The sequence below is a fragment of the Macaca thibetana genome, chromosome 6 (genome assembly GCF_024542745.1).
Source record: "Macaca thibetana thibetana isolate TM-01 chromosome 6, ASM2454274v1, whole genome shotgun sequence".
NCBI classification, from domain to species: Eukaryota; Metazoa; Chordata; class Mammalia; order Primates; family Cercopithecidae; genus Macaca; species Macaca thibetana.
In genome coordinates, this window is record NC_065583.1 from 173955167 (window position 1) to 173968189 (window position 13023).

General features: G+C 46.0%; 1 protein-coding gene across 1 annotated transcript in view; it reads left to right on the forward strand.

Moving 5' to 3' along the window:
- The first annotated feature begins 203 nt into the window (after positions 1-203).
- MRPL36 (mitochondrial ribosomal protein L36) overlaps positions 204-13023 on the forward strand; it is a 1017194-nt gene continuing 1004374 nt past the window's right edge. Inside the window, exon 1 of the mRNA XM_050795338.1 lies at positions 204-207. The gene's annotated coding sequence lies outside the window, so the exon portion shown is untranslated. The remainder of the gene's footprint in view (positions 208-13023) is intronic.

Genomic DNA, 13023 nt, shown 5'->3' on the forward strand with positions numbered 1-13023 from the left:
CCATGCCCTGCACACAGTGAGTTCCCAACACTGGCTCCTCTCCCAGGTTCCTTAAACTTCTGAGAGTGCCCCAGCATAGCAGGCTCATAGTCATCTTTCTACATCACAACTATTCCTTGCTTTTCCTCTATTAGAAAATAAACATTTAAAAAATAGACTCTGAAGTGCCTGATAAATGCTGATTTGTTAGATAAGCAGATGGGGGGGTAGACGAATGGATGGATGGATGAATGGATGGATGGATTGATGGATGGTGGATGGGTGGGTGAGTGGATGGATGGATGGAGAATGAATGAATGCATGAGTAAATAGAAAAGAAGGTGGATAGGTGGAGGGATGAATGGGCGAAGGGATGAATCGGTGGGGAGGATGAAAGCATGGATGGGGTGGATGAATGGATGGATGCGTGGGTAGAGGGAGGAATATATGGGTGGGTGGATTGATGGGGGTAGGTGGGTAGATGGGTTGATGCATGAATAGATGGGTGGATGGATGGGTGGAGGATGGATGGAGGGTGGATGGATGTGTGGATGGGTAGATGTGTGATGGATGAATGGATGGGATAGATGGTTGAATAGGTGAATACATAGATGGATCAGTAAGTGGATAAATGGGTAGGTGCCCCGATTAATGAGTAAGAAGATAAGTTAGTCCATGTTTTAATTCACAGGGTAAAAACCATAACACAATCTTAACTGCTTTCCCTTTTGCACTAATGTTCCTGGCCACCTCTCCCTCAGAGTCCCAATGCTATTACCCTAAGTCCAGGCCCCAAGCTTTCTGCCCCTGACCCCCTCAAGACTTTTCCGTTAAGAAATCTATTTCCCAGCCACTTGCCATAGTCTTTCTGGAATTTCTAAGAATTCTGTATTGACTCATGCCTTCAGCCCGAGTACAGAGTTTTAAAGGTCCTTCATGAGCCTCCCCCTTTATCTGAGAGTGGTGGCTTCGTCATAAGAACCCCCGAGAATGCACCCACAGCTGGAGTAAAGATGGATCCCCATCCTGAGAACCTCCCTGGCTCTGCCCTTTCCCAGCCGACATCCAACCCTGCTCACACGGGTTTGCACAATTACATTGTTGGGTTTGTGCCTCAGTTTTTCAAACACGATAAGGATATAAATTTTGGTTACACCTACTAGTCAGGGTGATCATGCTTTCAGAACAAAAATCTGTTCATATGACTTGATTACTGTAAATATACCTTCAAATAAATCATGAAAAATTTTGAAATCTGCACTATGTCTGAGAAAATCTGGGATAAACATTTCCCAGACACAAAATAACTGCTTAATACAAGCAATTTATTTTATCCCTGCCTAAACCAGGTTTGTACTTTCTTTGTTCAGTTTCAGCACGAGACCCCCATTGCCGGGTCCTGGGAAGGAAGTCGGGGGAGCCCCCTCAGGATGGCCCATGGAGTTCAGATTCAGCCCCTTCACTCCTGTGAGAGCACAGGTAGTCTTTGGATCAGCTTGTTTATGCATCAGGGAAACTGACAAGAAAATTTTCTAACAGAAATACGTGTCTTTAATTCTTATTGATGTTAAAACTTTCCTTTTTAGCAAAACAAAAACTATGTGGTGAGCATCATACTCTGTGTCAATAACAGGAAGGAAAATAAATGTTAAAACATGCTAAATAATTGCCCAACGGTACTTGTACTAATGACCGCAAACTTCTACTATGCTAATTTTTCTCTACACTTTTAATTACCGATCAATAATACTTTGCAGTTGACATTTAAAAATGCTGAACCACGTGTAGGAACACAGGCTGAGAGAAAATCTACAATGTGGGACTGAATTTGCCCAATCAATAAACTTTGCCATTTAACAAATAGTAGCATGTAAACAGTCACCAAGATTAGCAAGCGTAAGGAACTGAGCCTGGAGGACTTAATTATGGTTTAATAACGGGAGGCTACACTTCCCGACAGAAACCCTCCACAGGAAAACAATGGCTGGGAAAAGCCACTGTAACCAACTCTGCCACCCAGAGCAACCTCCACAATGAGTGACTTAGAGCGAGGCAGGAAACTTGCTTGGAAAAGGCAGGACTCTGATGGACTGAAAGGAAAGGCATTTCCATATATGGCCATTCTCCTTACTTAAAAGGAATTTCTTCATAAAAATCAAAGGACCTGCCCAATGAATGTAATTGATGGACTCATAAAGGTATTAGATAAAGATACGTGATTTAAAAACTATCCTCTTGTGAGTGTATCAATATGATGCCAATCATTCATTTGGAATCTAAGAGATAGATGCAATAAAATATCCATCCACCTTGCAGACTCAAGAAAAGGAAAGCTCCGTGCACCCACGCAGACCTCAGGAAAATCAATCTTTGTGGAGGGCTGTGGGGAGAACAAACAATCTTTATTTTGATTATTATTAGAAATAGTAATAAATCTAGATCTAAAGCATCTCCAGCATGAGACTACTGAGAGGTCGTTATCAACAATGGAGGTGGAAGGGATTTGTCTTGGCTGAGTTGGGGCTTTGTTTGGACCCGCAGCCTGATGGTCAGTGTCAGTGTGTACACCTGCAAAATGGCAGTGCTCAAAAGGCCCATGGATCTTCTCCGGGTCAGTCCTGTCCCCTGTGACCCAGCAACTCACTAAGTAACTTTTGGCAAGGAAAGTGAAAAACCTTGTGAAAGATAATAGCACATGTTCTTGTTGCTTCTGACAGGAACCATCCGCATCTATGCCCTGATCATCCTCATAACCCCAAACTTTCAGAAATTGTCTTGTTTCTTCTTACATCACAGCATCTCATCCACCTAAAGGGGTGGGCTGAATTCTGCTGAACAGATGGAATTCCAGTTGAGTGAGGTAGAAATAAAGCTGAGATGCAGGAGAACATTCTCGTGGTCAGTGCCAACCTCGAACTCTGGAGACTGTGGTCTCCTACCGGCTCCTCTCCCAGAGCTGACTCATGGGGCCAGAGGACCCCACGGCGGCTGCAGACTCTCTCACTTTCCAGTGAGCGCTTTCATTTGTAAAAGCGAGAGGAGACTATCCTCCACCTTGGGCTGACCTCACCACTTTGTTCTTCCTCCACTCAGAACTTCTGCACCCAGACTGACTCCTGGAGAGGCTCAAAACCCGCTTGTGTTTCTCCCGCATCAGGGTGCTCCATCTACAGGTGAACCCTGTCCTGCACGTCCACTGACCAAGCCGAACGGATCTTTCGGAATTTGTTTAAACCAATTCTTGTTTCCACAGGCTTCCTCCATTGTCCAGAGCTCAGGTGGCTCCACACTCAGGCTTCAGTGACCTCAGAGAGCACAGAGCAGACAGACTGTGTCTAAGTGGTCTTGGGAGCTGCCCAAGTATAGAGGCTCCTGGGGGACAGGGAAGCTGCCTGAGGATGGACATCACTCTGCCCTCACTCCTCCTCCCTCAGAGGCAGCCCCTCCTTTTCAGGCTGATGTTCCCACCCTCCACTGCATGACCCTGTGGGTGTGAGGGTGTCCCACACCTCATGACCCTGCCCTTCCAAAGTCACTCTTTCCCCAGCTCTGGCTGAGTAAGCGGAGCCACCATCCCATCCGGACAAGTGTTTGCTGGCTCCTGATCCACAGACCAAGCCCCCACCTTGAAGCATCCGGGGACCTGGACATCCTGCGCCCACCCCTGTCTACCAGCAGTGCCCTCCTTCCAGCCCAAACACCTCCCCCGCCCTTGGACCCTGTGGACCCTGCCCCAGCAGGAAGCTCTGCCTGCCTCCTTTCTCTGCAGAGCCCCAGGTGTCTGTGTTACTTGCTTTTACCCTCAAGCAGCAATGACTCTGTGAAAGCATCAAGGATGTTGCGAAGTCCTGCAGCACCTTTTAAATGGAAATATATGCTTTCTCCGAAAAAAGCTGATTTTCAATGAACCGCAGACATTGCCTGTCTCTGAGAAAAGAAAAATGAAAGGTGAAACACTAGAGAAGAGCTGGGTCGCAGATATTGTCTTAGCTATCAAGCCGTTTTGCTGTTGTGTGCCTCTGAGGGATGCGTGGCCCCTGGCTGCTGTTGCCCTCGTGGCTGGTCACTGGGTGCCGGGTGACTTAGCCCCAGGAATTGCTGCGGCCACACTGAGCACCTAGGTAGGACCAAAGAGCTCAGTGCTGTGAAAAGGCTCCCTCCATCTGGAGACACCTTGGACAGAGGATCCCAGCCTGCCCTTACCTCCCTTGGCAGCGCTCCAGGTGTGGAGGGACCCCAAGCAGGGTCAGCCTCTGAGGCCAGGGCCAATGTGGGGGTCTCTCTGCAAGCCCCTGCTGGATCAGGGCCTGGGGAGTGGATCCATTCAGCACAGCAAGAGGGGAACAGAGTTCCTAATGCTGGGTCATGAAACAGGCTGGGCTGACATCAGGGTGGGGGCCAAGAGCTCAGAGTCATGATGTGAAAGGAATGGAGCCGAGGGGCCCGCCAGGTGCAGGTGGTGGCAGGGAGGGCCTGGGCAGCTCTGCTTCAGGTTCTGACACACACAGCCCCCTGAGGCCTGGCCGATGTGCTGGGAGCTGGGACATCGGTCCATTCAATCTGAGGGAAGAGCAGCTAGGTGCTCCCGATTCTCTTTTTAGAGATTTCTCCATCACCATGATCAGCACTTGAAGCCTGAATCACCGTGATCAATAATAGTGAATTATTCTTCATGCATGGAAGTGTGCAAAGAATAACCACCTCACCCTGCCACCCCACCTTCTCTGGGAGAAGCTGACAATAGTGGGCCCTGGGGAGAGCCATGTAATCAGGGGAGCTTAAGGAGCACAGCACAAGACCCTGGGTTGGTTTCTGGGGCAATGGAGCCCGTGGCTCTGCTCAGGCCAATGAACCTGGAGAAAACACCTGCTCAGGACTGCATCCTCATCCTCCGGAGGCTGTGTGGGTGAAGGTGATTGTTTAGGTCCTGCTTCTATTCACCATTGTGAAAAAAAAAATGGGTCTGTGTGACAGCAACATGCGGAGGAGGGCAGCTCCAAAAAAATCCCGGCTAACCAGATCCAGAGCCTTGTTCACACCATGTCTCAATTCCATCCCTGCCTCTGAGCTGATTTGTTGTGGACTCTCCTTAATTAAGAAAACTAAAATAAAATGTAGGGCTACAAGGGGTAAGAAGAGGCATAGATCCAAAAGGATTTTCTTCAGTGAGCAAGCATAGCTTGCACATGATGGGGACTGATTGATTTGTTGATGTAAACCAAAGTTTTGGCATTAGAAAATTCCTGTTGGGACGCAGGAAATTCCTAAAATAAACTCCGTGAACACCAGAGAAGCTCTGCCAGCTCTTGAAGAAGCAAGCAGAGTGGACTCCACTTTACAGAGGCTAGTGCATCCCGGCGAGCGCTCACCAGGGCTGCTGTGGGTCTGCAAACACCACAGAAGCCTCTGCACGAGGCAGTTTAGAATCACAAGAAATACCTCAAGAAATGTCTTCCAAGTCATCCAACTTCATAACTCCAGGCAATAGGAGTGCATCAAGTATTTCATTAGCTTGAATTTTTTTCTTTTTTTTCTTTTCTTTTCTTTCTTTCTTTTTTTTTTTTTTTTTTTTGAGACAGTGTCTCCCTCTGTCATCCAGGCTGGAGTGCAGTGGCGTGATCTCAGCTCACAGCAACCTCCGCCTCCCAGGTTCAAGCAATTCTCCTGCCTCAGCCTCCTGAATAGCAGGGATTACAGGTGCGTGCCACCATACTCAGCTAATTTTTGTATTTTTAGTAGAGACGGGGTTTCACTGTGTTAGTCAGCCTGGTCTCCAACTCCTGATCTCGTGATCCGCCCGCCTCCGCCTCCCAAAGTGCTGGGATTACAGGCATGAGCCACCACGTGCAGCCTAGCTTGCATTTTTTAATTAAATTTTAACATGTGTGTTTATGCTTCACAATTTCAAACTGAAACATCTCTGAAAGCCATGGCATCTCGACATTATTGAATATTTCCAGTTGGAAAATCGGCACTGCAGTCATTTGGCAAAAATCATTGACAACAGGTTAAAATGATCTAATTTTCCCCTATTGCTTCTCAAGTTGCTTACAATTGGCTCAAACAAGGTGAAACAATGGTTACAACTGGTGAAATATAATTTTACATGAAACAATGTTTCAATGACCTGAAAAGTTACTATGCATAAGGAAGCAATAAAATGTTGTTCTTAAATGTTGTATGAGACTCTTTATGGTCTATCTTGCTCTTGCCAGCTTATGTAGTTTCTGTAAATATCTTCTTTTAGAATAAACAGAGCTTTCCAGTCAATAAAGTACCCAGTAAATGCATCATTGTAAAACTACTTTCCCATGATGCTTGAATTAGAAACATGTAACAAGATCATTCAGCAGCATCATATGAGAGAAATGTGATCCACCACATTTGGCCTCCGAAAGTGCTGGGATTACAGGCGTGAGCCACCGCGCCCTGCCTAATTATTTTTTCTCATGCTGATAAAGAATAAGAACCAAATTATAAAAATATAAAAGTTCTTTGAATCTGAGATAGAAAAATAAAAAGATTGAACATTCCTTTGCACTGGCTACTTACACCTGAAATATTCTCCGCTACTGTTTCAATTAGCACTTGTCAGTCTGCTGTGGACCATCAATACTGCAAAGGGATATAATCTGCAAGCTAGTTTCGTTTAGTCCAACAACCAAATTAGCTTTTTTGGACAATTTGGAAATCAGCTAGCAATTTTGGTAAAAATATATCAAAATAATAAGCAAGGGAAATGTGAGTGAGATATCTGAAGAGCTCTTTAGAATTCCTTAACTCATGGTATTAAGGCACTCAAGAAAGTTGGGATCCCAGAAGCCTACTCCAGGTTACCCTGATCACTCTAGAGTCACACTTCCAGGGGAAACTGGTCTTACTACAGCAAATACCTTAGCACTCTGGTTGAGATGCAACTGCCACTCAATTATAGAAAGATAAATGCTCACGCTCTAGACCATCATTTAATTTTCCTACAGTAGCAGGAAGAAATTTTCCTTCTGAGGAAATAGCCTTTTCCTCGACTCCACAGCCGGGATGATGGGCAGAGACAGAGGCAAGGGCTGGCCATGGTGGCAGTGATCGTGCCACCCTTGGAGGAAGCCTTGGGTAGAGATCTAGAGATGAAGGAGTGTGGGAGGGTGGGGGCAAAAATGTCACCACTGAGGGTGACAGGGAACACAGCGATTGTTTCAGCCCTGTCTCCTTGGTGTGTATGCTTTCCCAGTGAACCCACCCTACAGCAGAGAGGCAACCAAATGCCATTCCTATATCAAACTATGTTCTAGGCATGCTGGCTTCATTGATCAGAAATTTCTTGGTCATTCTGCATGATGATTTGAAGATCAATTCAAGAAAATGCTATAGTTGTATGACACAAGGAATTTAAGGTTAAAACTACATGAGTTGAGAGATAGGGAGGTCACATTTGATAAAATCCAAATTTCTAGCAAATGTGAGCATCGAAATAAAAATTTTTTCTTAACATGTTAAGAGTATTTTAAATCAACCAGGTTATTATTATAGGGAAACACTAGGTCACATTTAAAATTAGAATATGAACAAAAGTATCTGCTACTGTATTATGATTAAAATTTGTATTTTTAATAATTTAGGGCAATGTAGTAAGAAATGTTTGACTGGGTGCAGTGGCTTACACTTGTAATCCCAGCACTTTGGGAGACCAAGGTGGGTGGATCACCTGAGGTCAGGAGTTGGAGACTAGCCTGGTCAAAATGGTGAAACCCCATCTTACTAAAGATACAAAAATCAGCCGGGTGTAGTGGTGGACACCTGTAATCCCAGCTATGGGAGGCTGAGACAGGCAAATTGCTTGAACTCTGGAGGTTCTAGCAAGCTGAGACCATGCCATTGTACTCCAGCCTGGGCAAAAAGAGTGAAATTCTGTCTCGGAAAAAAAAAAAAAAAAAAAAAAAAGCTGCAGTAAAAATACTTCAAGAAACTTTTAAAAAATTGATTTACATTAGGATTTTGTAATATAGTTTCTTAATTCTACAACTCGGAGTTTTTCGGGGAAATAATGTTCAAAATTGAGTGCATATGGCAGCATGCACCTGGTCAGGGCCACTCTGTACTCTGGGTCACAGGAGTGGGGCCTGCATCACTTCCCACCACTGATAGGCTGGGGATTCTTGGGCGAGTTACTCAATCATTCTGGGCCTCAGTTTTCTCATGTGTAAAATGGAGATAATCCTGTCATTTACCTCAAAGGATTCATGTGCAAAATTAAATTATTTAACACATGCAAACTGAATAATTTGCATAGAGTAAGCACCCCAATGTTAGTTATTGTCGTTGATATAATTTCCCAGGTTCCTGCAGAAAAGACAGCCCTGGGCAGCATGTAATGTCTGAGACTCCCCAAGAGCTCACAAAAGCGATGGATGTTTCTGGCAAAAACAGACTATTTGGCTCTAGATAAGCTCTATGACTGGATATCAAACTGATTTAAAAGAACAGCAGCTGGTTCCTCTAAGCAGCTTTAAGCATCACAAACTGGAACCACCAATTGGACTTTGGAACACAAGGAAAGCCCACCCCCTTTGGGGAACCAATCAGAGTCTGTTCAACAGGCACCAACCCCACACATAATGGCAAGTCAGCCAACCAAGGAGCACACGCTAATAGAATTGCAGGTGCATGTCCGCTGCCAATCAAAATGGCTTTCCTCCCGCAAAGGCAGCATTTGGGCACCAGCATCCGTGGAGGCAGCGAGCACCCTCACGCCATCATACCGCAGGCTCTGGTCGGAGAAGAGTGAGAGGGATGCTCCCTACCACACGGAGTCCCTAGAAGTCAGCCCTACAACTCTCCCTCCTTCCTTTTGCTTCCAGTCCAGGAATGTAGATGGATCCCCCTTCCTTCCAAGACAATGCGGGATCTCCGGGAAGAGTTCACAGATTGAAAACACATGTTCTTGCTGTCCACGCATGCATGACTCTCATTTATTAACTGGGTCTGTACCCGTTTCCTGAGGCTCCCAAAACAAAGCCCTACACACTGAGTGCCCTAAAACAGAAGCTTACTCTCTCAGTTCCAGAAACCAGAAGTGCCGTGGTCAAGGTGTCAGCTGGGCGTTCCCTGTAGGGAATTTTCCCTCTGACGCCTGCTGGGAAACATGGGTTCTTGCTTATTCCAGCCCCTGGTGCTTCTGGCAGTCCCTGGGGTGGTTCCCTGGCTCCTGGATGCACCCCTGGGTCTCTGCCTGGTCTTCATGTGGTCACCTGCTCCCGAAGGTCACTGTGCCCAGTTCCTCTTCCTATCAAGGTATCCTGCCCTAATCTATCTCCCTATCTCCTTAACTTGATTCCTTCTCCTGTCTAAATGTGTCCCAATCTGGGCACATTGTCTGGAGCTGGCCATTCACACAACTACGCTGCTCTCGGAGCCGCTGTCAGTAAAATTGCACCGTGGATAAAAATCTACACCCTGAAAATGGTATCTGTGAAAGCTGTCAGAATGAAAATGGAGGCACTTACCTTGACACGATGGATCTGGGGAAGACCACGAAGGGGGCAGTTCTCATACAAGAGTGCTAATAATAACCAGGGCAAAAGACTGCAAAAAACCACAGCTCTGCACAAAAGCCATTGCAACCTCATGCAGTCACTTCTGCCAGGACTTCTACCCACCCACTGCCCATCCAGCCTCAGGCTGGCACCATTCTTATTATCAATCCTTGTAGCCAAGGATAACTTTCAAAACTACTTGTGTGGCCTTGCCAGTTTCCCTTTAAAAACTCGTGTCTCTTCTCAAAAGAACATATTTATGCAGCCAAATGACATATGAAAAAATGCTCATCATCACTGGTCATCGCAGAAATGCAAATCAAAACAATAACGAGATACCATCTCACGCCAGTTAGAATGGCGATCATTAAAAAGTCAGGAAACAACAGATGCTGGAGAGGTTGTGGAAAAATAGGAATGCTTTTACACTGTTGGTGAGCGTAAATTAGTTCAACCATTGTGGAAGACAGTGTGGCGATTCCTCAAGGACTTAGAACTGGAAATACCATTTGACCCAGCATATACTGGGCATATACCCAAAGGATTATAAATCATTATACAATAAAGACACATGTGAATAAATAAATAAATAAATAAAATAAAAACTCATGACTTCCTCTGCCTCCACAAGTTCACCCATCGCTTACCATGGCTCTCATATTTCACACTGCAATGCTCATTCTTCATGACACTCGTTGGCACCAGAAAACTCTTCTGTGTTTGTTATTTGGTTTGACATAAACAAAATGTTCAAATGGCTAATTTAAACAGATTTTTAAGTCATCAAATTTCATGAGCATTTTAGAAATTTAGATAGGAAGTATGTTTGCTATCAAAATGAGAATACAGTCAGCCAAGCTACTGAGAAATGCATCTCTCCCCTCCATCAGGTGAGGAGAACTGTCTGTTGCTCACCCACAGCCCTGCACGCCTCATCACCAGCGTCCTGCTCCAGCCCCAGGATTCTCTTCATGCCCAGCAGCCAACTCCTGTGTCACTCTCAGAGGCTGCCCGTGGGCTTCTGGAGCCAGCTGTGCCTGAACTGACAGTGCCTGGGAATTGCCAACATGCTCTGGGGAAGCAGCAGTTGAGCAGTGGGGTGTGTGAAAGTCCTGGCTGCCTCAACCCCCATTACTCATCATGCAGACAAGGCTGGGCCTACTTGAGCTCCCAGGGGCACTGACCTGGTTCCCTCTGTAAGGTCTGCTGGGGTGCTTTGCCCTCTCAGCCCCTCTGGTTTTAGGTCCTTCCCTGCCCAAGCAGGTTCTCCTGGAAATGCTTCCTCGTCCGGGCAGCTCCAGGACAAACCTGGCCTAGGACGACATGCAGGTCACCTCTGATGGCATTACTGTTCCAGGCTGAAGCTGCAAGGCCGGCCACTGACTCTTCCAGAGAAGGCCCCAGTGCCGCCAGCCCAGCGAACCCCAGGAAGACCTCCAGCCCCCTAGGGGGCCTGTTCTCCCCAACCCTGGCATCCCACTGACTGTGCACAGATCACATCCCAGTGATGTGTGGAGTCTACTCTCTGATAGCCAAGAGTTGTATCCAGCTCCTGCCTCGATTCTCAACAGCAAGCACCCTATCTGGCAGGCACTCAGTGGGCACTGGGCTAAGGGCCTCGTGTTACTCCCAAAGGGCTTCCTCCAGCACAGGGAACAGAACGTGAACTCCAGGACCACATCCACTGTCATTAACAAGACCACTGGGCTTTCTATCTTTCTGTGGGCAAGAAGCTGCCATTTTGCATAACACAGCAAATTTTATATTTCACAATCAGATTTCCCCAGAGAAAAGTTTACTTTTCCCTGAAACTTAGAAGATTTTCTACAATATGACAACCTTGACCTCAACTAAAAGAAAATAACATCTCATTGGCAAGCAATACATTAAGCCATTGAACATTATATGAGATTAGCTTAAGGGGTAAAAGTTGTGAATTTGACTCCAAAACTAAACATGAAATCAGTTAAAATCACCAAATTAAATAAAAATGTAATCAACTGTTCTGAGAACGGTTCTTGAATTTTGACAAGAATATGACCCAAATCATATTTTATTCCACTCCTGTCAAGGTAAAACGTGGGTGAGGATCTGGTGAAGCCCAGTTTTCATGTCACAGCTAGAATGTGGTGTTTGAGGAAATCAAGGAAAATTCAAGAAACACGTCTAGATGCGACCCTTCCAGTCAAACAACAGTGGGTTTTTGCGGGAGGCATTTGTTGGGGCTATAAGAGAGTGTCTTCATCGGTTTGTACTATTCTAACAGAATACCATAGACTGGGTGGTTTATAAATAACAAAAATGTATTTCCCACAGTTCCGGACCATGGAAATCCAAGGTCAAGGCACCTGCAGCTTCCCCGTGGCTTCCTGGTCCACAGAGGGCGCCCTCTCTCTGTGCCTTCACATGGTGGAAGAGATGAGGGAGCTCCTTGGGGTCCCTTGGATAAGGCCTCGAACCCTGAATCCCATTCAGAAGGGCTCCATCCCCCTGACCTAATCACCTCCCAAGAGCCCCACCTCCTCACACTGTCACCTTGGGAGTGAGGGTTTCTACATACGGATTTTGGGGGTACACAGACATTCAGCCTGTGTCAGGGAAGAATATTCACTAAATGCAGGAAAATCTCAGTGCAAGCTACTGACTGCTGGGGCCCTGGGCCGCCTTCAACACAATGGATTCCACAGGACACGGGGAAATACCACTGTTGATTTCCTCTTCTTCATCAGGTCTTGTTCGATTTTACATACAACTAAATCCAGGCTGGGCACGGTGGCTCATGCCTGTGATCCCAGCACTTTGGGAGGCAAAGGTGGGTGGATCACAAGGCCAGGGGCTCGAGACCTTCCTGGCCAATATGGTAAAACCCCGTCTTTACTAAAAATACAAAAAAATTGGCTTGGTGTGGTAGTGGAAGCCTGTAGTCCCAGCTACTCGGGAGGCTGATGCAGGAGAATCGCTTGAACCTGGGAAGCGGAGGTTGCAGTGAGCTGAGATCATGCCACTGCACTCCAGCCTGGGCAACAGAGCGAGACTCTGTCTCAAAAAGAAAAAAGACTAAATCCAAAGAGCATTTTGGAAAACTTAAAAGAAGATATCTTGGTACATTTCTCACGAAACTCTTTTCATCTGAAAATGTGAACTGTTCCATTAAAATAAATCATTCAAGCTAATAAATCTGACGTTATAATTTGTGAGACAGGTGGTGGCTCACTCCTGCAATCCCAGCACTTTGGGAGGACAAGATGGGAGGATCACTTGAGGCCAGATGTTTGATACCAGCTTAGGCAACATAATGAGACCCTGTCTCTACTAAAAAAATAAAAATAATCAGCCAGGCATGGTGGCTCAGGCCTGTAGTCCCAGCTACTCAAGAAGCTTGAGCCCAGGAGTTTGAGACTGCAATGAGCTATGATTGCACCACTGCACTCCAGCCTGGGTGACAAGTGACACCACATTTCAAAAAAAAAAAAAAAATGAATTTCCTGTTTCCTGAAATAACCTTGCATTGTTC